Source organism: Felis catus, chromosome A1, assembly GCF_018350175.1.
Source record: "Felis catus isolate Fca126 chromosome A1, F.catus_Fca126_mat1.0, whole genome shotgun sequence".
In the NCBI taxonomy this organism is placed as follows: domain Eukaryota; kingdom Metazoa; phylum Chordata; class Mammalia; order Carnivora; family Felidae; genus Felis; species Felis catus.
The window spans coordinates 4,650,620-4,672,965 of record NC_058368.1 but is presented as its reverse complement, the minus strand read 5'-3'; the positions used below and the strand labels follow the sequence as shown (position 1 = coordinate 4,672,965).

Sequence of the window (22,346 nt, the reverse complement as noted above, 5' to 3'; positions counted from 1 at the left end):
ATACAGTGAATCCCGGATTATTCCATAATTTTAATAAATGACATCACGTGTCTGTTTATTATTTATCTTACCATTCCTAATACGCCTTTACTTATTCCCATGTACGTTTCTAGTTGTTTGTTTATTTATTTATTTTTTTTTTAGAGAGAGAGAGAGCCCGCGTGCATGGACACTAGCAGGGGAGGGGCAGAAAGAGAGGGAGAAAGAGAATCCCAAGCAGGCTCCATGTTGCCAGCACTGAGCCTGAGGCAGGCTCGATCCCACAACTAGGAGATTATGACCTGGGCTGAAATCAAGAGTCGACACTTAACCGACTGAGCCACCTAGGTGCCCCTCTACTTATTGTTTGTTTAGTAGGTGCTTCCTTAGTGAGCACCAAACCTTTGTGTTCTGGTAGTCTGCTGAACATCTAATTTCCTTTGATGGTTTTTTCATATTTAGTCTCTGATTCTGTGGTGTTTTGTTCTGTTTAACTTCCTAGAAGTTAATGTCCATTACTGAGGCACATTGTTGTAAGAAGGTGGGGTCTGGAGGTCAACTGTCTGATTTCACATTCCAGCTATGTGTCTTCCTGGGTAAGTCTCCAACCTCCCTGTTGAGGCCTTGGTTTCCTCATCTGTAAAGTGGGAACATCAGCAGTTCCCACCCCATAGGGTTTATGCCGAGAATCAAAGGAGTAAAAACATGTAAAATGCTTAAAACAGAACCTGGCACGTAGTAAGTATTAAATGGACATTACCAGACGTCACTGTTTTTTCTACCCTTATAGTTTTTAATAGTACTAAGCATTACATATGCAATGCGTGACTAACTCAGTTGCTATACGTGGCCCGGCGTGAGGGCAGCAGAGAGAAGAGAAGGGTGTGTTCTGGAGAGTCATGATTCAGCTCTCGGGGAAGACCTAGTTTTGAAAGGTTGGTGAACCTGTCTGAAACAGCCAGCACAGGCGGAGAGCAGAGCCTGCCATCCAAAGGCGCAGGTGACGCTGCGGGACTCTGCGGAGGACGCGGTTAGGACTCCGCTGCCTCCGAGCCTCTCCCTGCCCCTGTCCTGGAGAAAGTTACAGGTCTTGAAACAGTTTTGTCTCTTCCCCCGGGTTCGGGGCCTAGTGTCGGTTCTCTGCGTTCCTTCTCACTTTTGCACCTTAAATTGTAATACTCTTTTCATTGCTAACTTTTCCGAATTTCCACACACGGTGTAGTTGAATGTGATAAGGGCGATGTGCAAATCAAAGGACCATCCTGAATATGTGTGTGAGAAGAAAAATCTGTATTACATCTGTTCTCATGTCTAATCATGTTCTCCGAGTTGAGACTGGGGCATCCTCCCTAGACATTGTCCTCAATCTGATTTTATTCCATCTGCAGTTTTTCCTCCACAAACATGAAATCAACATTAGAAGAAACATTTCAGGGCGTTACAAACACGTCAGCCCTTTGGCAAATGAGCCTGGATGCTAGACCAGCCGTGTGGATTTCCAGACAGGCTCTTGTGTGGTCCTGGAGCCTCTGATGTGGGAGCCACACCGTCCACCTACTGTCCTGTCTTTGGGCTGCATGGCCCGCCTCACCAGCTTCTCCCTCGCTGCCACCCGCACGATCCTCACCTTCCACTTCATTGCCTTCATTTATGGATGCAACTTGTTCTTGTCGTGTAGGCAAGGAGGAAATAATAGAGCAAGTAGTCTGTTAGTGTGGGGCAGGAAAGCGAAGAAGCTGACAATTTAGGGCCAACCGTAAAGTAAGCTCTTTAGACGAAGCAATCCCCAAAGGCAGCCAAGACCACTTTCAACAGAAGGTATTTGGTGGTGGGAACGCGCCACGGAAAATGGCAATAAAGAGTGTGGGCATTTTCTGTAAAAGAAACCGCAGACACCCTCCACATTGTGGGCCTGCAATTCTATTCGTGTTTTATGTCACGTAGAAAGAACACATACTTCCTGAGGATCTGTGGAGGAGAATGGCGTCTAAGAAAAAGAGATCGTTTTGAACTGTTTGTGGGGATTGATGCCCACTGAAAGTGTCTGGGAAGTGGCCTAGTGGAAGAAGGTGTGGTGGAAAGAGGGTGGCGTTTGGAATTTCTCCCTTGGGGTGTGAATCCCGGCCCAGCCACTTCTACCTGTGTGATCTGGAAGCCAATAAGGAAGTAAATGTCTGCTATTAATCGAGCAAGTTCAATTTTATGAGGACATTTGCATATGTTCTCACTTGATGTTCACAGCGCTAGGTGGTGGATCCTCTTGTTATCACTATTCTTCTGAGGCTAACACGATACCAAGTATTAATGAGGGCGGCGGAGCACCCAGAAGTCTGTTCTGTCACTCGCGGGAATGTAAACTGAGACAACCACTTTGAAAAAATGTTTGGGGGCACCTGGGTGGTTCGGTCAGTTGAGCGTCCCGCTTCAGCTCAGGTCACGATCTCACCCCCACATTGAGCTCACTGCTGCCAGCATGGAGCCAATCTTGGATACTCTCCCCCCCCCCCCCCCAGTCCCTCCCCTGTTCACGCTCTCTCAAAAGTAAATAAACCTGGGGCACCTGGGTGGCTCCGTCGGTTGGGTGTCCGACTTCAGCTCAGATCATCATCTTGCAGCTCGTGGGTTCGAGCCCCGCATCAGGCTCTGTGCTGACAGTTCAGAGCCTGGAGGCTGCTGCAGATTGTCTCTGTCTCTGTCTCTGTCTCTCTCTCTGCCCCTCCCCCGCTCACACTCTGTCTCTGTCTCTCTCAAAAATAAATAAATGTCAAAAATTTTTTTTCAATAAATAAATAAATATGTAGGGGTGCCTGGGTGGCCCGGTCGGTTGAGTGTCCGACTTCAGCTCAGGTCATGATCTCACTGTCTGTGAGTTCGAGCCCCATGTCGGGCTCTGTGCTGACAGCTCGGAGCCTGGAGCCTGCTTCCCATTCTGTGTCTCCCTCTCTCTCTCTGCACCTCCCCCACTGGTGCTCTGTCTCTCTCTCTCTCAAAAATAAAATAAAAACATTAAAGAAAATAAATACATAAACCTTTAAAAATATTTGGCAGTATGAAACAAGGTAAACATATGCAAACTCTGTGACCTAGCAATTCCACTCCTGGGTATAATTTTTTTTTTTTTCTAGTATAGGCACATTCAACAATGTTCCTGGAAGCGTACTAACCAACAATAGCAACAACCTAATTGTTCACCATGAACAGGACTTCGTATGTTCAAACAGTGGGATACTACACAGCAATAGAAAAGAATGAACTACTGTTACATGGACCATGGATGAAGCTCACAGGCACAGTGTTAAGAAAAGAAATCAGACACAAAAGAATACATACTGCATGATCCCATTTATATGATGTTCAAAAACAGAAATAACTTATGGTGATGGTGGTTAGAATCATCTCTGTCCTTGGGGTAGTGGGCATTGCTAACGGGGAGGGCACATGAGGTGCTAGAGATTTACTATCTTTTGATCAGCCTTGTGGTTACACTGATACTGCAATCGTTTTCTGTGATATGAAAACAAATCACCACCAACTTAAGTGGGTTAAAACAACACATAGGTATTTCCTCTCAGTTTCCATGGATCAAAAGTCTGGGCACAGCTCAGATGGGTCCTTGGCTCTGAGTTGCAATCAAGGTGTGGCTGGGCTGTGTTGTGATCTAGAAGCTTGAGTGGGGAAGAACTTGCTCCCAAGCTCGTTCAAGTTGTTGGCAGAACTTACTTCCGTGCAACAGTATGACGGACAGCCCCAGCTTTTGTGTGGTGATCGGCTGGAGAATGCCTGCCCCCACCCAGGTCCTAGAGGTTGCTCACAGTTCCTTGCCACATGGGCCTCTCCAACGGGGCCACTTTGCTTCACCAAGCCAACAATGAGTGTCTGTTAGAATGGGGTCTTTATATAATAAAATATCCTATCACTCGTGCCATATTCCATTGGTTGGGTGGAAATCACAGATTCTGTTTGTAGCGGTAGAGTGACTTACATAAAGACAGAAACATCAAGAGGCAGGCATCATGGTGGGTCATCTTGGGGTCTGTCCAACACACACACACACACACACACACACACCCAGCTATACATGTAAGATTTATGTACTGTACCATATCTAAGTTATACCTCAATTTTTTAAATATTTAAGGCTAAGAGATATAAAGTAACTTGCTCTAAGTCACTTAGTTACTAAGTGGCAGGGGTGGGGTCCAAATTCAGTTGTCTTCTACCAAACCTGTGCTCTCACCCTGAATACTGAACGAAAAGACGTAGGTAGAGATCGAAGTCTACTCCGATGCAGGGACCGGCGGCTCTCACAGTGATGGTGAGACATTTCCATTTTATTACTTGTAAACATTTCCAGTTTAATTCTGCAAAGTGTTCAGGGGGCAGTTTGTATGTCTCCAGCAATACAGTAAGTCCAAGCAGGTGCCGGAACCCTGGAGTCTAATTGACTTTGGTCGGTGGATGCCTTTACTGCCGTTTTCTTAAACTCTAGGAGTATGATTCTCTTATCATAGTTCCTTTCCCTGGCACATTCATTTATTCATTTTCCCTCGCTACCCAGATCTAGAGACTTACTGTGAATATTCCTCAGTTAATATTCTGGTCTGAAAAGTAGCCCTCTGTTAACATTTACTATAACTGTCTCCTTAACTTGCTCCTCATTATTCAAAGTCTACTTCTAAGTGAACAGTGAATCATCTTGTTCTCTCTCATTTGTTCTCCTTTACTTTTGAAGTTGGTGGGGGGAAGAAAAAAGAATTAACTTGGGTTTTAAGCTGGAAGTGTTTGGTCAGAGCTGAAATTCAAAACTGGTCACATGATTCATCTCAAAATTATAGTTGTGGGCTATGGTGGTTATTAGGAGTTTGCTTAGAATTTTGGAGTTGAAAAGAATTATTGTTTTAATAGGACTTATAAAAATGAGCCAAAAAGAATTGGATGCCTGCCTAGACTGTCAGAACCCTGAATTTAGAAACTGGTTTTTTAAAAAAAAATTCATTCTTTATGTTTCTAATATGCTTTAAAGCATATACTAACATCTAAAGTGTATTATTATTATTATTATTATTATTATTATTATTATACTGTTGAAGACCAAGTAGTTACTATGTACCTAGTAATGTGGGAGATCCCAAAGGAAATAAATAAAGTAAAAGAAAAAAATGTCTGCCCTTAAGGAGGCCATAATGTCTTTGATCAGTGCTGAAACACATTTGTGTCTGAAGTCTTAGGGTAATTAATGTTCGCCAAGGCTAAATACTGTATGACTCCAACTATATGACATTTTAGAAGGGGCGAAACTGTGGAGATGGAGAGAGCAGTTAGAAGGGAGGAATGAACACGTGGAACACAGGGGATGTTTAGGGCTGTGAAACTATTCTGGGTGAAACTGTGGTGGTACAGACATGACATTCTGCCTTATTAAAACCCACAGAAGTGTTGAATTGGAAGAGTGAACCCTGCCATTAACTATGGACTTCAGTTAATAACAATGTGTCAATATGGGCTCATCAGTTGTAAGAAACGTAGCACACTGATACCACATGTTTATTAACAAGGAGAGAAACTGTTCCCAGCAAGAATAAGGAGGTATGTGGGGACTCTCTGAACTTTCTGTTTAATTTTTCTATACACCAAAACCTGCTCTAAAAAAGACTATTAATTAAAAAATTATATATATAAATACACACACACACACACACACACACACACACACACACACACACTGCCTCAGGGCGCTCATAATGTCTTTGGTTAGCACTAAAACAGAAGTGTGTCTAAGGTCTTAGGGTCCCACAGAATGGAAAGTAACAAACCCCACCTAGGGAAGTCAGGGAAGACTTCAAAGACGTGAACTTGAGGTGAGCCTTGAGCAAGACTCTGGAGGTCACCAGGCAGGTCTGGGTTTGCCTGTGTGTGTGCTCTTAGCAGCTGTTCATATTACACACTCTCTGTAGGTCTGGCGGTTCTAAAGTCTTTGCAGAGATCTGTCTCATGTGATCCCTACCACGACAGGGCACGCGTTATTATTTCTACATTACGGATGAAGAAACTGAGGTTCAGGAGAGCTTCCCCAAGGCCGCCCAGCTAGTGAAAGGTGAAAGGGGGCGCAATGGCAGCTGCCTGCCTCCGCAGCCAGGGCCCCATCACCAAGGTAGAGGTCGCATGGCGTGGAGGATCAAGGGCGCGCTGTGACACAATGAAGGGGCCAGAGCGATGAAGCAAACATTGACAGAGGAGGGGCTCAATCATGGCAATGTAATAAGGCGGGATTTCAGGAGTTGCTTGACTGAGGCGGAGAGAGAGGCTGCGTTTGTGGAAGCTGCTCTTGGAAACTGTCCTCCTCAGTCGAGTCGACATACACCCCGGAAACCCAGATTCACGGTTGGTTGGGAGAGGGGCAGAGGGGTCTTGAAGAGCTTTCAGAACCACGTGGGAGTCGGGCTGTTGCAGACGGCCACTCACCCCTCACGCTAATGGCTCTGTGCAGATTCTGGTTGGCCAGTAAGGAAGCTGGGGACATGGTTTTACTGCCCATTCTCCTCTCTCCCTTATGGCCACCTGGCCCATCATATTTTCTCCAGATCCTTCGGATTTCCTCCAGCATCCTTTTGGCTGAGCACACAGGGAGGGCACCCTAGACCGATGCTGGAGCCGCCCCCTGGGCAAAGAATAGGGAAAACGCCTTTCTTTCTCTGTCCGAATCAGTTGGGCACTCCTTACCCTCCCCCAAATAGGTACTTAGGTGCCCAAATAATGTGACAAATACCAAACATCATTCTTTTTTTCTTTAATTTTTTATTAAGGTTTATTTATTTATTTTTATTTTTTTTTTAATTTTTTTTTTCAACGTTTATTTATTTTTGGGACAGAGAGAGACAGAGCATGAACGGGGGAGGGGCAGAGAGAGAGGGAGACACAGAATCGGAAACAGGCTCCAGGCTCTGAGCCATCAGCCCAGAGCCCGACGCGGGGCTCGAACTCACGGACCGCGAGATCGTGACCTGGCTGAAGTCGGACGCTTAACCGACTGTGCCACCCAGGCGCCCCAAGGTTTATTTATTTTTGAGAGAGAGAGAGAGAGAGAAAGAGGGAGAGACAGAGCATGAGTGGAGAAGGGGCAGAGAGAGAGGGAGACACAGAATCCATAGCAGGTTCCAGGCTCTGAGCTGTCAGCACAGAGCCCGACGTGGGGCTCGAACTCACGAACCACGAGATCATGACCCGAGCCAAAGTCAGACGCTTAACTAAGCCACCCAGGCGCCCCTACCAAAGATTATTCTGTCATCCTAGAAAGCTTAAGTTAGAGAGACGTCTGCTCTGATAAACTGTAAAATTAACGACAGCAAATCTTTCTTATCCATTCTGACCAATGATGACAGCCACCATTTTATTTGCATTTTACCATGTGCCAGAAAGTAAGCTAGGACTTTACATATATTATCACACTTGATCTTTACCAGAGTGTGTCACAGAGAAGGAGAAGGTCACAGAGAGGTTCGACAATTTTCTCAAAGCTGCAGCGCTGGGGTACAAGAGGCCAATGCTCTTTCAGGCTTTATCTTCCACCCCAGGGACAACTGTGGGCCAGCCGAGCCCTCTTTCCTTCCCTTTCTGCCTTCACAACCAATTAAGAAACAAGATGCAGGAGACTGACAGATGAGGACAAAAATGTCAGTGATGTTCCTGATAAAGTCTGGTAGAGACTGTGACTTTGGGTCTGTGCGAAGAGTTCTTACTAATATTATCTGCATGTTCTTCCTGCACCCACCCCCCCCCCCCCCTCCTGCCCCTGCCGCCTTGAAGTCAGATGACAACCAACAGGTATCCTGTCCAGGTGACATTCTGGCTCTGGAGTAGTCTGGGTGGAGAGGTTCGAAAAGAGTGAATCCTGTGCTTTTAATAAATTATTAGTAAATTAGGTGGACCAATGGATTTCTCCCACTTCTCGGGCAGTAGAGGGTGGGGCCCGAGGCCAGAAGGGTTACTTTTTGGAAGATCCTTAAAGAAGAAGTATCTAAAACAAGGAGAAAGGAGTTTCCTTTCTGTATTAGTCAGCTTGGCCGCCATGACAAAAGACCACGCTGGGCGGCTTAAACAACAGGAATGTATGTTTTACATTTCTGGAGGCTGGGAGGTCCAAGATAAGCCACCAGATTTGGTGTCTGCTGAGCCCCCACTTCCTGGCTTGCAGCTGGCCACCTTCTTGCTGTGTCCTCCCAAGGGAGAGGCAGAAGGAGAAGGTAAGACCCAGAATTCTCTTCTTATTAAGGCCCTAATCCCATCATGGGGCCCCTCCTTCATAACTTCATCTAAACCCTCTCTCCTGCCAAAGGTCCTACCTCCTCAACCCATCTTACTGGGAATGGGGGCTCCAACATATGAGACTACAGGGGGAGGTGTGGGGGAGATGGACAGGGGATAAACATTCAGTCTGGAACACTTTCCTCCCTTATCCTCTCTCCTGAAAACCCCCTGAGGAGTGGGGACTGTCAGGGGACCGAAGACAGTAATTCTTCTTCAGAACCCTGGACGAAGCCTCAATACAGCCGCCTTCACAGAGTTTAAAAGCAGCACCATGAAATCGAACCTGGCCCCATCATTTTTTACTGGCTGGGGGACCTACCATAAGCAATGCATTCCCCTTCTCTGAACTTTGTTTTCCCATCTATAAAACAAGAATGATAATAGCACCTTGGGGGCTGCTTTGAGGCTTTAAGGAGATGTTGAATGTAAACGACACAGCATATTAAGCGCTCAATAAATATTAACAGAAACACACATTATACTTTTGGAGATGTAATTATGTGGGGGGAAAAAGTGCACCTTAAACTTGGTGGAAAATGGTACTTTCTGTCCCTGGACATTATCCTGCAGAAAGCACCAGTGATGTTACCATGAATCTTTGGTCAAAGCTATGGATTGGCTACTGTTAGAATTTAAGCGGCTAGTCTGGTCCAAGGAGATCACAGAGAGGAAAACAATTCAAAGAAACCTTGGGACTCCGTCTTTTGTGGGGAGGGTAGAAGGCAGATGTCAGCTTTGTTTGCAGGGTGGTGAGTGATGGCTGGTCCTGCAGGCCGAGAGAAAGGTCACTGGAGGAGATTTAAACCTTTTTACTCAGAAGCCACACTGACATTCCCCATGCAGTGATGGAAGCTGAAGGAAGCTGAGAGATCGCTGGTCCAAATCTCTCGTTTAACCAATTAGAAAAATGAGATGCAGAGAAGTTTGGTGATTTATCCACTTAATGCTTCTAGCTAGTGATGGTCAAGGGCCCAATCCCCACTCCATGTCACATGGCTGAGGTTTCTCTTGAAACATCCTGCCTTGCTCCAATAGGTTAGTATCTTTTACATCAGGAGCTCAAGACTCTCATTAAAACACTAAAAAATGTATTTTTTTTTATTTTTTTAAAAAAAATTTTTTTTAATGTTTTTATTTATTTTTGCGACAGAGAGAGACAGAGCATGAGCAGGGGAGGGGCAGAGAGAGAGGGAGACACAGAATCAGAAGCAGGCTCCAGGCTCTGAGCTGTCAGCACAGAGCCTGATGCGGGGCTCGAACCCACAGACTGTGAGATCATGACCTGAGCCGAAGTCGGACGCTTAACCGACTGAGCCACCCAGGCGCCCCTAAAAAATGTATTTTTTAAAGGACAGGAACTCATAAATATCAAGCACCTGTATGTGCTAAGATACCAGGATTCTTCTATAGGCTAAAGTTGGGTATTTTCCAACCAATCCAGAGAGTGAGCTTTCTTCCCTTTTCCCTGAGAAGGAAACAAACTCAGGCAAAAGGCTTGCCTATGATCCCAGGTATCAGGACAGCAGATACCTCGAACTCTGCAGAGATCCAAGTATCCGGGGGCCAGGGACTATTTCTATTTCCCCCAAGAACGTGGTTTTGAGTATAATGTTTTTCTCCACTAGAAAAAGTGTTGCGTGTAAATATTAATAGTGATTTCCAAGCAGGCAGAAGTGATTGTTTGAGACCCAGATTTTTTATAAAGAAAAATAAAAATGTTCTCCCCAGGTTTGTGCTAATTCTAAAGAGATCATTAAAAAAAGTTCACCCTTGAGATTCTTTTTTTTTTTTTAATACTAAAATAGATGTAATTTTTAACACTCGTAAGGGCTTCAGGCAGATTTTTTAAAGTTATGCAAAATAGAAATAAGTGGAATATTTGATATTAGCCTCTCATGCTGTCTCTAAAATTTTCCACAGTTTATTTATGTAATATTTTTTCTGCCTTAAAAATATGTGCTCATTGCTGAAAATTTGGGGATTTCAATAAAGTTTCAAACAAAAAATTTAAAATTTGTCCACATTTCCACCACTCAGAGTTAATTGCCATTAATATTTTGGTGTGTGTGCTTTAATTAATAGACTTTTTTAGAACAGTTTGAGTGGAAAGTTCTCATATACTCCCCCCCCAACTTCTCCTACCATTGACATCTTACATCAGTGTGGTACATCTCTTACAACTGATGAGTCAATATTTATACATTATGAGGAACGAGTTTACATTTGAGTTCACTCTTGGTGTGGGTTTTGACAAATGTATATGACATGTATCCACCATTTGATATTACAATTTTTTTCACTATTTAAAAGAGTATAAAGTTAATTTTGACTCTTCATTCGGTAATTTCATCATTTTATGTTTTTTTTTTTAAATTAATGTTTATTTATCCTTGAGAGAGACAGAGACAGAATGTGAGCGGGTTAGGGGCAGAGAGAGAGGGAGACACAGAATCCGAAGCAGGCTCCAGGCTCCGAGCCATCAGCACAGAGCCCTAGGCGGGGCTCGAACTCAGGAGCTCTGAGATCATGACCTGAGCCGAAGTCGGACTGAGCCACCCGGGTGCCCCCATTTTATGTTCCTTAGTTTAAAAATAGTTGTTATTGTTCCTTGATGACAGAAGTAATCCATGTTTACAGTAGTGCTGGCGCATAGTAACCATTCAAATGAATCACCTAAAACCTGGCAGCTTTCGAAAGGGTATGTTTACTTTATAAGTTTCATCAGTTGCATGTAAACATTCACAGACTATTTGGGGTCCTCATCCTAGCACAGGAGGGTTTGCTTCGCCTCTGTGGTTTTCATGCGAATTAATGATTAGCCCGTGAGCCACACAGAAAAAGGTGGTCGTGCTTTGAGTGGGTTCACTGAACGGCACACATAAGACTTGTCGTAGTTCCTGGGGAAAAGGGTAGGTTTAAAAATCCTCACCTAGTGTTTCCCTAGCTCGGAAATGCGCGCAGCCACGGTGCCTTCGCTCCACGCCCAGGCAGAGGTGGGGCGAGTGGACGGGAGGCGGGGGGCGGCGGTTGCCCCGGCGACGCGGCGGCTCCTCCCGCCCTGGGCGAGGCTGGGGGGGCTGGGGTAGTGATATGGGGGCGTCGCTGGGGGTGGTAGGAAAGGAGCCGGGCTGGGGGTGTAGCTGAGAGGAAGAAAAGCTGGGGTGGGGGAGAAGTGTAGGAGGGCCGAAGCAGGGGTGGGGGGTGATCCTGATGGGGGATGGGGGATGCTGTTGGGGGGTTGGGAATGGCCGGGAGGATGGTGGCAGCAGCCGGGCCGTAGGCAACGGCAACCTTAGCGGGGGGTCGCTGGGCGGGGGGCGTGGCCTGAGAGGGTGGCGGAGGGAGATCCCGGTCGGGGGCGTGGCCTGAGTGGACAGAGACCCGCGCTGGGGGCGTGGTCAGGGCCGGTCGGGGGCGTGGCTTGGGTTGGAGGGACGGCCCGTCCGCGGGCGTCGAGGGAGAGCTGGGCTGGGGGCGTGGCCGGGCGGGCTGGGGGCGTGGCCCGGGGAGCCTGGAGGCTGCGGCGCCGGCGGGATTCAGCAGCGCGCTTTCTCCCGGGGCAGCCCCGCCCGCCGCCAGCCCGGAGTCAGCGCACGGGTGCAGAGGCTCCCGGGGAGCCCGGCGTGCTCGGAGCTCGGCGGGACCGGGACCGGCCCCGTGTTCGCAGGGACGTGTTGGATCCGCTGGCTTTGGAGGCTCCGCCGAGCGGGGCCCACGCGAGGTGAGGCTGCACCCGGGCGTGCGGCTCTGCGGGGTGGGCGCGGGGCCGGCGTCCAGGGCTGTTAGCTGGGAGCCCCGGGAGAGGAATTAGCCCCAGGCGATGGCTTTGGTAGTCCGCGGACGCCCCGCTCAGTCCTCCTGGCCGCTCGTCGGGCCGCCCGCGCTGCCCACCTGTTGGTGCCCTGCGGCGGTTGCTCGGCGCTCCCCGGGCTCGCCAGCGGCGTGGCCCGGGGGAAGCGCGTGCCGGCGGTGCTCGTGGAAGAGGCCGGCTCCTGCACGACCCTTTCGGGGATTACCCTGAAACTTTACCTCGCGCTCCCGACTCGCTGGGCCTGGCCTGCGAGGTTGCGCGGGGCGCGCGGACAAAGGTTCGGGGAGCCTGGTGCGGCCGGTGTTCCCTCCCCGGCTCGGCTCCCTCCCGCAGCGTGACCGGTGCGGCGAGCGCCCGCCCGGGGCTGCTGCGGCCGGCGGCCCTGGAAGGGATGCGGTCGGAGAACTTGGTTTTGGAAGCGAGTTTCTCCCTGGGTCCCAGCTGGGGCTCATTTCAGGGGAAAGAGCGGTGGGACCCGGCGTCTGTCGTCTGTGGATCGGAGGGAGTTGCTGGCGTCGGTTTGGTTCCGTTCGTGGTTGACGTGGTGAGGGAATTTGCATACCAGCCCCGGGAAGGTAGGAGCCGCCACTGCTGCCCGCGTCAGGGGGAACTCAGGTGACCTGTGCTGGCGGGCCACCCATCTGACTGTGCAAAGTTACAGAGCCTGAGCAAATCTCCCCTCCCTCCAAGTGCGAAAAAGCAAACCAAACCAAAGCAAACAAGAACTCTCCGGGTTAGTTGCTTCCCAGCGTTGGATGATAATGTTAGAACAGTAATTTGAATTTACTTAGCATTTATGACCAGGGCTATCCAAAATCAAAATCAACCCCTCCCCCCCTCCCGTTTTCTCTGCACCCCACCTCGTTTTCTGTGTTGCCTGTTTTCTTCCCCATAACCCCCCTCCAAGAGTCCCAGTTCTTTGCTCTCCTTTGCCAACAGGCACGGAAATCTCACTCCCGTTTTGTATTTCCACCTTTCTTAACAAATGCACCTTTTTTCTTCACGTCCCCCAATTTGCAAACCTCCTCACTCCATTGTTCTCTTGGTGTCTGTTAATTATGCACTCCTCCCGCTGCTGAACCTTGTTCTCTGCCCCCACATCCTTTAGAGTTTTATGTGACTGTTTCTTATACATATTGTAATTTTCATCTACCTCCTTGGGCCCCCACATTTGCCATCATCTGTCCACCCAGTTTGATTATCCACTTTTTCATTTGTGCGACGCAGGCGTGGGCATCCTGATTCTGTATCGTGAGTTTCTCCCACATGGTGCTTTCTTGCTTTTTACCTACTTCTTTCTCCTTGACAGGTGCTTTTTGCCAGCACAGCCTGCTGTTGCCCTCACAGCATCCCTCGTTTCACTGTCTTTGGTTGTGATTCTTCTATGCCATCACCATCCGTAGGTTCCTTTTCCTCTTTTCCAATCAGTCGTCCGTTACCTTGCAGACTTCTTTATTTCAGACCCCTGAAGGGGTCAGGAGGTGGAGGTAGGGGACAGCTGTATCTCCCCAGGAGTGCTCTGGATTTCAGGATCTTCCTGTCTGCTCTAGTATCATATACGTAGTTCTGGAATTATGTTACCATTGATATCAATACGAATGTTAGGTAGCACTTACCAAAACACTTAACATGGGCCAGGCACCCTTTTGAGGGATTTACATGCAATAATAACTCACACATCCTCCTCTCCTCCTTGGAACATAGATATTATTACTGTCCCCATTTTATAGATGAGACCAGAGAGGCTGAGAGAAGGAACAGGCCCAGGTTCTCATGGCTACGTGGTGGTGGACCCCTCCTCACCAGGCGCTGAGCTTCCGTGCGGTAGGAACTTTTGAACTCAGACGTGGGCTGGAATTTGGCTTTGGAAACCAGGTCATCATTTGGATGCTTTATTTAGTCTGCAATTGATAACAGTTGAGGGCAAACTGTCTCTACCTGTAGAACAGTATATGGGGAAAACCTGATGCCTAATGCCCTTCAGCAAGACTGGGGACACTGACCAGGCTGACTGTCACTTCAAGCTCACTTTCAGCCTGCTTCCTTAAGAGAACACGCTGGCCCCCTTAGCTACAGGAACTCGAGGAGAAAGAAAAGACCATTGCCAACTGTCTCCTGTGCATTGAGAGTTCAATTCCACTTTCAGCTAGCTGGCCAGGCCTCTAGAGTCCCTGATAACCCTGTGATTTTAGGAGTCTTGTTTATTTCTAGTTCATTATATAACCTTAAAGCCTTGTTCAAATACTGTCTTGTCGGTCTTCACCTTCCTGAAAGCTGGAGGCAAATATTTTTTTGGTGATACTGAAGCAGAGTGGTAGGTAAAGTTTTATCCTCTGATGGCAGGAAGGGGTCTGACATTCCACAGGTGAGGAAACTGGGACCCAGAGAGAAAGTGACGCGTCCAAGGGAAAGCAGCAAGACGGTAGAACTGGCTTTAGATCCCAGATCAGTTGACTTTGGGTCCAAGGCTCTCCATGCCCGGCCCTGCGGCTTGGTGGGTTGACCTCTCTGCTTGCTGCTGAAAACAATGAACCGTCTTTCCTCTTCCTTTCCTGAGCTAAGAGGCTTTGGAAAGATTCATTTAGAATGGAAATTGTCAGGGGTTTTCTCTCTCTCTCTGTGTGTGTGTGTGTGTGTGTGTGTGTGTGTTTTGTCTGAAAGCTAAACCCTTAAAAATGTTTGCTTTTGAGATACGTGATGGCATACGTGGGATCATAAAATCAACGGAAGTTATCAATTCAGATGTCTTAGAAAGAAGTAATTTTGTTATTTTCAAAACACCAAGAGCGAACACCAAACGTACACTGCTTCCTAGAGGCGAGTCATATTATACACGGCAGTTTAAAGATCAGTAACTGTAATGTTTAATTGTATTTTCCATTTGCAGAGAGAAATGCATTAGGCACAAAGTGCTCACATGATTTCCTCCATCCTGCATCTCAAATGAAACAGAAGCGAAGGGGGAGAGCCTGTCGGGTTAGTTTCTGTTTTTGTATTGCCTCTGACAAGCCCACCCCCCCTTCTCTTGGACCGGGACTTACACCCATGCCCTCCTGATTCTCGGGTCCTTCCTGTCCCTTTAATCCCTTCCCCCAGGAACCCTCAGGAAACCTGGAGGGTATTCTTTACCCATAATGCTCAACTCAGCTCATTCTGTATCCATCCCTCTTGACAGAATTAAACCCTAATGCCCTAAGGTATACGTTGTATGTGATTAACTTCCCTCTGAAGCTTCTAGAATGAGAAGGGTGGTTAGGTCCCTCCTTGGGAGAATCGAGGGCATGGTCACTCAAATTGTTGTCTGCGTTCTGTGGTTCAGGTGAGGATCGTCACAGCTGAACAGCAAGTGAGGTTTTCCTGGTCCCCTTTCACAGTTGAGAGGATGGAGGTCAGGGACGTTGTCATGGCCAGAGCCCCATAGTAAGTGACCAGAGTGAGACCGGAGCACAGGGCTGCCTGGCCCAGGAAATCCGGGCGTCCGCTTCCTTTTGTCTGTCTGCCCTGTGGCTTGTGACTCCCTCAGGCAGCACTGTTTCGCAGAGGCTTCTACAAAGTGATGGTTCCTGCTTGCGGAGTGCAGGTGCGGCACGAGGGTGGGGGGCCGGGGCTCACAGAAGTTCCAGGGCCTTCTGGAACTTCTCTGCTTCACATCGGGTGAAGCACGCGGTGCTTTCTCACCGCCTGAGAGGGCACCGGGGAGCTGTGGCAGTGTCCGGAATGAAAAGACAATCGTGTATATTTCTAATACAGGGCGGTGGCAGTTTGCCGTGGTCGGATGTCCAGAGTTGTGGACACAGGCGATGCCCCATCCTGTGGTCTTCATGTTCAAATGGCCCAGACGTAGGACTGTTACCTCATCTAATCAGGACCTCAAAGGACCTGATTTCTTGGTCAGATACAGCCTCCACCGTTCCCCTGCAGTAGGACCACTCTGTGTCATTGTGGAAGAAATGAGAACTCAGCCTTGTAATTTCAGGGACCATGTGCCTGACTGAAAATATCTTCCACGCTCGCCTGCCAGCTCTGGACTGGAACGTTCCCCTGCCTCCTGTCCTCGCTGTCTGGAATCAGCCAGACTGGGGAGTCCCGAGAGGACTCTGCATGGCTAATCTGGAAGAAGGGGGCAGCCAGCCTTTCCCCCCAGCCCCCGTTATCATCCCATCATGACGGAGTTTGCTTCTAAGGTTGGCAAGCTGTCCTTGGAGAAGAGGAGAATATAGGGCTGAAATGATCAGACTGGAAACTGTTGGAGGAGGGAGGCAAGTGGGAAACTGGGAACTTTCCTTATCCCATAGGACAGGTGCAAGGGGAGGGAGTCCAAGATTTTATTGTCTTAAAACAGAGGGGCAGGAGGCCAGGAATGAGATGTGCTCCTGGTCCCGGAACTTTGATCACAGTCTTTCATAGAGATTATCATTCTATATAATCTAAACAGTGAGCAGTCTTGTACTTGAGTGTTAAACTTACAGTTCGGTCACGTTAAACAGATTTCTGAGGTCAGGCTCTAGTGCTTAACCACCGCATATGCTGCAGAAGTGAATGAGCCCTGAGTCCTAAAGACAACTTACACGTGGACTTTGAAACACATCCAGTGTATACATTGGGACCGTCTGTAGCTAGAGAAAACCAGCTTCTACTTCACAGCTTTGCTCCGTTTCCAGCCTTCCTGGCGGGACGGCGGGCCCGCAGGCGCACACTTGGCACCTTTTATGTGCCGGGCCTCGTGCTGGATGCCGCAGGTGGAAAGAGTCCTCGGAAACAGCTCCTGTCCTCGAGGAGGCTCACCTTCCTGTCCAGCGGGAGAGGGTAGATGTGTGAAAGGAAAGTCTTGAAACGTATAGCAGGTGTAGCGATCAGTTTAGGGGCAGGGTTTTTGGGGAGCACATGAGAGGTCTAGGATCCAGGAAGGCTTCCTGGAGGAAGCCTCTGTTTTAAGAGTTAACTACAGCCTGGGCTGAATGGGGTGAACAGCTTAGGGAAGGAGCTGGCAGAGGGAGGCATAAAGACAGACTCGGCCAGATTGAATAAGCAGAGGCGGGGAAACAGACTGCAGCTCGGTGCCCCTAGGAACTCTCAAACACTTCTGCTTAGTTGTGGCTCCCAGCGTCTCATTTATGACTGTTACGGTGTGTCTAGAACAGGGGTTCTCCCTCACTCGGGGATCTGTTAGAAGAGCAAATTCTAGGGCTCTCAGTCAGACGTGCTGAGAGTTTCAGAAGGCCAGGGTTTGAGAACGATTATTCTAGAACACGTGCTTTCTAGACGGTCCTAAACAGTCAGCCTTCATGGTTCCGTGATAACTGTTTCAAAAAAAGGTAGCTCTGTGTCTGCCTGGTTGGATTGCGTAGGATTTTTGTCAGGTCGACAGCTGCCCTCATGTCCTGCATTTCTTCGCCCAGTGTATGTACATCCTCACAATTTCTTCGGCCCCCCTGCGTCATTGCGTTGCATGCCAGTAATTCGTATTATTTCTGTAACACCTGCCTGTGCCTCAGTTGCCTTATCTGAAAAATGTAGGCAATAGGTAGGCCAGCCCTTAGGTAGGCATTTCAAACTTTGCTGCACGTTGGAATTACCCAGGGGTCTTTGAAAAAAGCTGATGCCTACTCCCACTCCCAAATATCATGATTGGTTTGGGGTGTGACCTAGGTATGGGAATTCTTAGAAGCTTCCCACGCACAGCGGAGTGTGGGAACCACTGTGATTGGCTGTTGTGAGGGTAAAATGAGTCCATTCTTGCTTAGCAGAGGGCCTGGCGTGTGGTAAGTGCTTGGTATACATCTGCTGGCACGGGCACTGATGGTTCTATGGCAGGAGGAGTTGTTTCAGCTGTTTGATGACGAACACTCGTTGATTGTTGAATGCATATTGGTTGGGAGATCTCCTGGCCGTCCTGTCTTTTGTTCTCAGAGTTGAGAGGCGCCATAGCCCAATGCTGTGGATCTCCACATCTGATTCTCTAAGCCCCCTCTTTGTAAGGATATAAGGGTCGCACTGTAAACACAGCATGCCCTCCCCACCCCAGCCTTCCCAGCACCTGGCACCGTTTTCCCATCTCTGTCTGGAAAAACGTGAGTTTTTGGAATCTATCCAGACTCTACGGTCATGAAGTAGCAATGCTTTGCAACATGGACGGGAATGACTTGAGAGTTGGGTACCATTACTGTCTACGTGTTACAGATACGGCAGCTGAAACACACAGGGTAATGCCTTCCCGAGGTTAATGCAGGTGGCAAGCCGCTGGGTTGGGATCTGAATCCAGTGTATTCTGTATCCACTCTAATATATCATTTGTACCTAAATGCCAGTTTTCAGACCTGGAATAAATCTCCAGACTTGGTCTCTTTTTGGTAGCCGATCTGTTTTGTAGGATCTAAATGCCATTATGTTATAAATTATGTATTTCTAACCATCGCTTGAAAGGATGTAGAGTCTTTTGCATTCTCTGTCTCGTCATGCATGATCATTCAACCTTCATTGGTTGTTTTAGTAATTCTACAGCTATTGATGAACATCTGCTTTGCACCACACCCCCCAACCTAGCAAGTCTGTCTATCCCTTCTTTTCCTACCGTGGTGGGACAAACATCTCTATCAGCACGTGTAAAGTATTTGGGTTTTGATTTATATCTGCAGCCTTCCCTGTCACTGTCTTTTTTGGTGACATAGTTCCTCAACTTTCAATAATAGAACATCTGAAGGACATGTTTCATGTTGACTTCATGGGCCTTCCTTGAACCCTGCTGAGATTAATTAAACCAAACCCCATGCAATAATTATTCTAATATATCCTGACAAGTTATTAAAATGTAGTTCACCGGCAGGGTGCCTGGGTGGCTCAGTCAGTTAAGCGTCTGGCTTCGGCTCAGGTCATCATCTTGCAGTTCATAAGTTCGAGCCCCGCATCAGGCTCTGTGCTGACAGCTCGGAGCCTGGAGCCTGCTTCGGATTCTGTGTCTCTCTCTCTCTCTGCCCCTAACCCACTCATATTCTGCCTCTGTCTCTCTCAAAAATAAAATAAACATTAAAAAAAATTTTTTTTTTAAATGTAGTTTGCCGGGGACCAGGAGGCTTGAGTGAGTGGTCCACAGGTAGTACTCTCCGAATGAAATCTGCGATGCGGCTTGAACTCTGTGGGTTTGTAGTATCTTTTAGTCCAGAGTCAGTCCTAGGAGGATGGCCAAACTAAATAAGGAAAGGAGAAGTAGGTGAATTCCTAATCTCGAGTGTAGATATTTGTTCTCTTTCTGTGGAAAAGTTAGATTATGTGTTTGGGTTTGTTTTCTGAGCAGGATATGCAAGTAATTGGTGTTTACTGTTAGGTCGGCCCCGGGACATTTAAGTGTGTGTTTCAAATGGAAATAATTGATTCGCTATATTTGTTCTGCTGCCCGATTACCGAGTGAAAATCTACCACTGGGGAAACTTTTGTATAGCGAGCACACAAGCAGCTCAGTATTATGGTAAAGACTAGGCTCCATTGTGTGGTCTTCCCATTATCACTCCAGTTACCCGCGGGCTGAATAGGCTTTAGAAATACAGGCCTTCAAAAGACTTGCCCTTGCTTAAATGTTCCATGGATCCTTCTGAAATAACATCCCCCGAACCCTCATCGAAAACAGCAAAGAAGGCGGGGATATATTAATATCTGCGGCTTTAGTTATATTCAACAGAATTATGTAGTTTAAAATGAGGACGGTGAGAAGTACATTTAGGTTTCAGACGTTTGAGGCTAACGATCCAAGAAACACCAGGAAGGGTACGCAGAATGTTCTTCAACATGGTATGTTCTTAAAATCTGCGAGACCTGTTTTCTCTGCTTTTGCTACCTTTGACTTTTCTAACACAAACCTAAACTCCCCAGGGATTGCTTGGCTCATCTTACCGAAGCCTACTCGCTTCACCAAATCCCGTTCAGCTCTGGCATCAGAGCGTCTCTCTCTGTGTGTCCCTAGGCCGCTTTTCCAGAACTGCCGTGTCCTCTGCTTCCTAGAAAAGGATTGGCTGCTTGACCGTATGTGCCCGCTCCATCGGTCCCTGATCGCCATGTGTGGTGTGCAAGTGCGTTACGTTCGTGTGTGTTTGTGTGCGCGTAGAGCGCTGTGTGTGATGGAACCACAGTGCTGTGCTCTCTCGTACCAGTGTGACCCGGAGCGAGCTTCTAATTACCGTCAAGTTCCAGTCTTCGACGGCCGGCCTCACTAAGCAAATGAAACAGTGGCATTCTGAACAAGGAAGAGTGGCAGCTTCATTTAGTTTTTTTTCATGACAAGTCACAAGTCATGGCAAGGTGTGGGTGAGGAGTGATTTATAAACTTGCAGCTTGGGGAATCAGGCTGACTGGGTTAGCTTCATACTGTCACCTGCTGTCCTTACCCCCCCGGCGTGGGTATAAACAGCCCTGTCCAACGTTGAGCCGGGTGGAGGCCGACACCGGCTCCAGACCCGGCTTTGGAAATGCCGTGCGCCGGGCAGAGCGTCTTGTGCTTCTGCGTGGCTCACCGATAATGACGGTGTCCTGCTCCTTGAGACATAGGGACCATTCATTCATAAATGCAGGTGGCAGCGGAGGCCAGGGTGAGGCACTGGGGCCAAGTGCAGGCTCACAGCGTCTGTCAAGTGTTAATTGTAGCATGGGCGGGGCTCACCCCTCCCTCCCCCTGCCAGTCTCTCCTTTTCTCAGTAGACCTCACTCTTGGATGGGAGGAGAATGATGAAGGTCACCTTCCTCCAGGCTTTCCTTTCTGAGCTAGAATCTTCTTCCAGGGCAGTGGGGCTCAGGAGGAGTGAGAGGGTATGCGTGCTTGCTTCCGCTCTCTGGGTTTCCGCGAGGAACCATCATCCATGCTTCTCTTGACTCCACTCGAAAGGAGGAAAAATACCCAGGGCTCAGAGAATGCTGTCTGCCTTCCTTCTAACATAGCAGAATCTCATAGGAGGAAGCAAGAACTCTTTCTGCTCTTCCTAATCTTTATTTGTTTTTAAGTTTATGTATTTTGAGAGAGAGGCGGAGAGAGAATCCCAAGCAGGCTTAGCACAGAGCCCAACGTGGGGCTCAAACCTGCGAACTGTGAGATCATGACCTGAGCCCAGATCAAGACTTGGACGCTCAACGGACTGAGCTGCCCAGACACCTCTCCTAATCTTTATTTCTAATCTGACCCCTCATCCATGGTGCTCACCCTGAATGGGTGCTGACCCAGAACCGTCAAGGGGTACCCAGAAGCAAGAACGATCTAGCTTTACAAGGTCAGCGCTTACAGTCAGGTGGGTAGGTCAAAGCATGTAACTAAAATCCCCACCACTACCTAAAATATTGACTTGGTAGCTTAGCTAATTCACATTTTCATTCTAGCACGTCTGAAGGGAGTTTATCCCATTGACTTCCTGGGGGCTGTTTCCAAGCCTGCTGAGATTAATTAAATCAAACCCCATGTGACAATTATTCTAAGGCAGGGCGGTTTATTAAATTTCGGTGCATGCTGGACTACTGAATGGGAATTGTTCAAGGAGATGATTGTGGTTTCCGTGCTATAGGAGTTTAATACCCTTTTTTCGTTTTTATGGGCAGATACCAGCAATCTCTTAGTTTTTCTTTCCTGCTGGGATGAAGAATCTGTAAGGGAAGACAGAAGTGGCCTACTGTCAGGACGGTACTGTTTTCTAGGCTTTCCTGGAAAGTTGTCTCTGTAGAGGCCAGGTCTTACCCTCTACACAGTGCGGGCTGCGGATTTTTAAGAACACTTTGTGTCACTTGGAACACTTTTCCTCTGAGACGAAGATAGAGGGTATCTGTGCAGATCAGTCCGGGATAAAGATCCTTGTGAAAGGGGACCTGGTTCAGCAGGACGGTTCCCGGCCCCTTGTCAGACTGAACTGGGACAGCCACCTTCTGTGTGTACTTCCAGGTCACCTGGAAAGAACCGGTGAGCCCTTTAGTCGGTAGTGAGAGAAGATTTAAAAAACCCACAAGACTCTTGAAAGCGTGTGTCTTTATTACTGTTTTCTCCAAACAGAAGGGTGTTTTTTTATGCGATTGTTTAAAGAGACCTGGACCAGGGTGCCTGGGGGGCTCAGTCAGGTAAGCGTGGGGCTGTAGATGTCCCCTCATGTCGTCAGGCTCCCCACTAAGCGTAGCGCCTGCTTGGGATTCTCTCTCTCCCTCCCTCTGCACCTCCTCCGCGTGGAGGCGGCGGGGATGCATGCACATGCTCTCTCTCTCAAAATAAATAAACTTTAAAAAAAGAAAACAG

At 48.0% G+C, this 22,346-nt stretch overlaps 1 protein-coding gene and 1 long non-coding RNA gene across 10 annotated transcripts in view; one reads left to right on the top strand and one right to left on the bottom strand.

Moving 5' to 3' along the window:
- The window catches only part of LOC109494931, a 29,011-nt gene extending 17,476 nt beyond the window's left edge, over positions 1 to 11,535 (bottom strand). Inside the window, exon 1 of one of the 4 annotated variants that reach the window (XR_002150101.3) lies at positions 11,213 to 11,535. This is a non-coding gene — a long non-coding RNA (uncharacterized LOC109494931). The remainder of the gene's footprint in view (positions 1 to 11,212) is intronic. The other 3 variants (XR_002150109.3, XR_006588402.1, XR_006588399.1) reach the window with 3 other exon arrangements.
- SPATA13 (spermatogenesis associated 13) overlaps positions 1 to 22,346 on the top strand; it is a 349,273-nt gene that overhangs the window by 187,112 nt on the left and 139,815 nt on the right. Inside the window, exon 1 of one of the 6 annotated variants that reach the window (XM_045041231.1) lies at positions 11,854 to 12,004. The exons of the other annotated variants lie outside the window; for them this stretch is intronic. The gene's annotated coding sequence lies outside the window, so the exon portion shown is untranslated. Of the gene's footprint in view, positions 1 to 11,853; positions 12,005 to 22,346 lie in introns of those variants that run through there. 6 annotated transcript variants of the gene reach the window in all.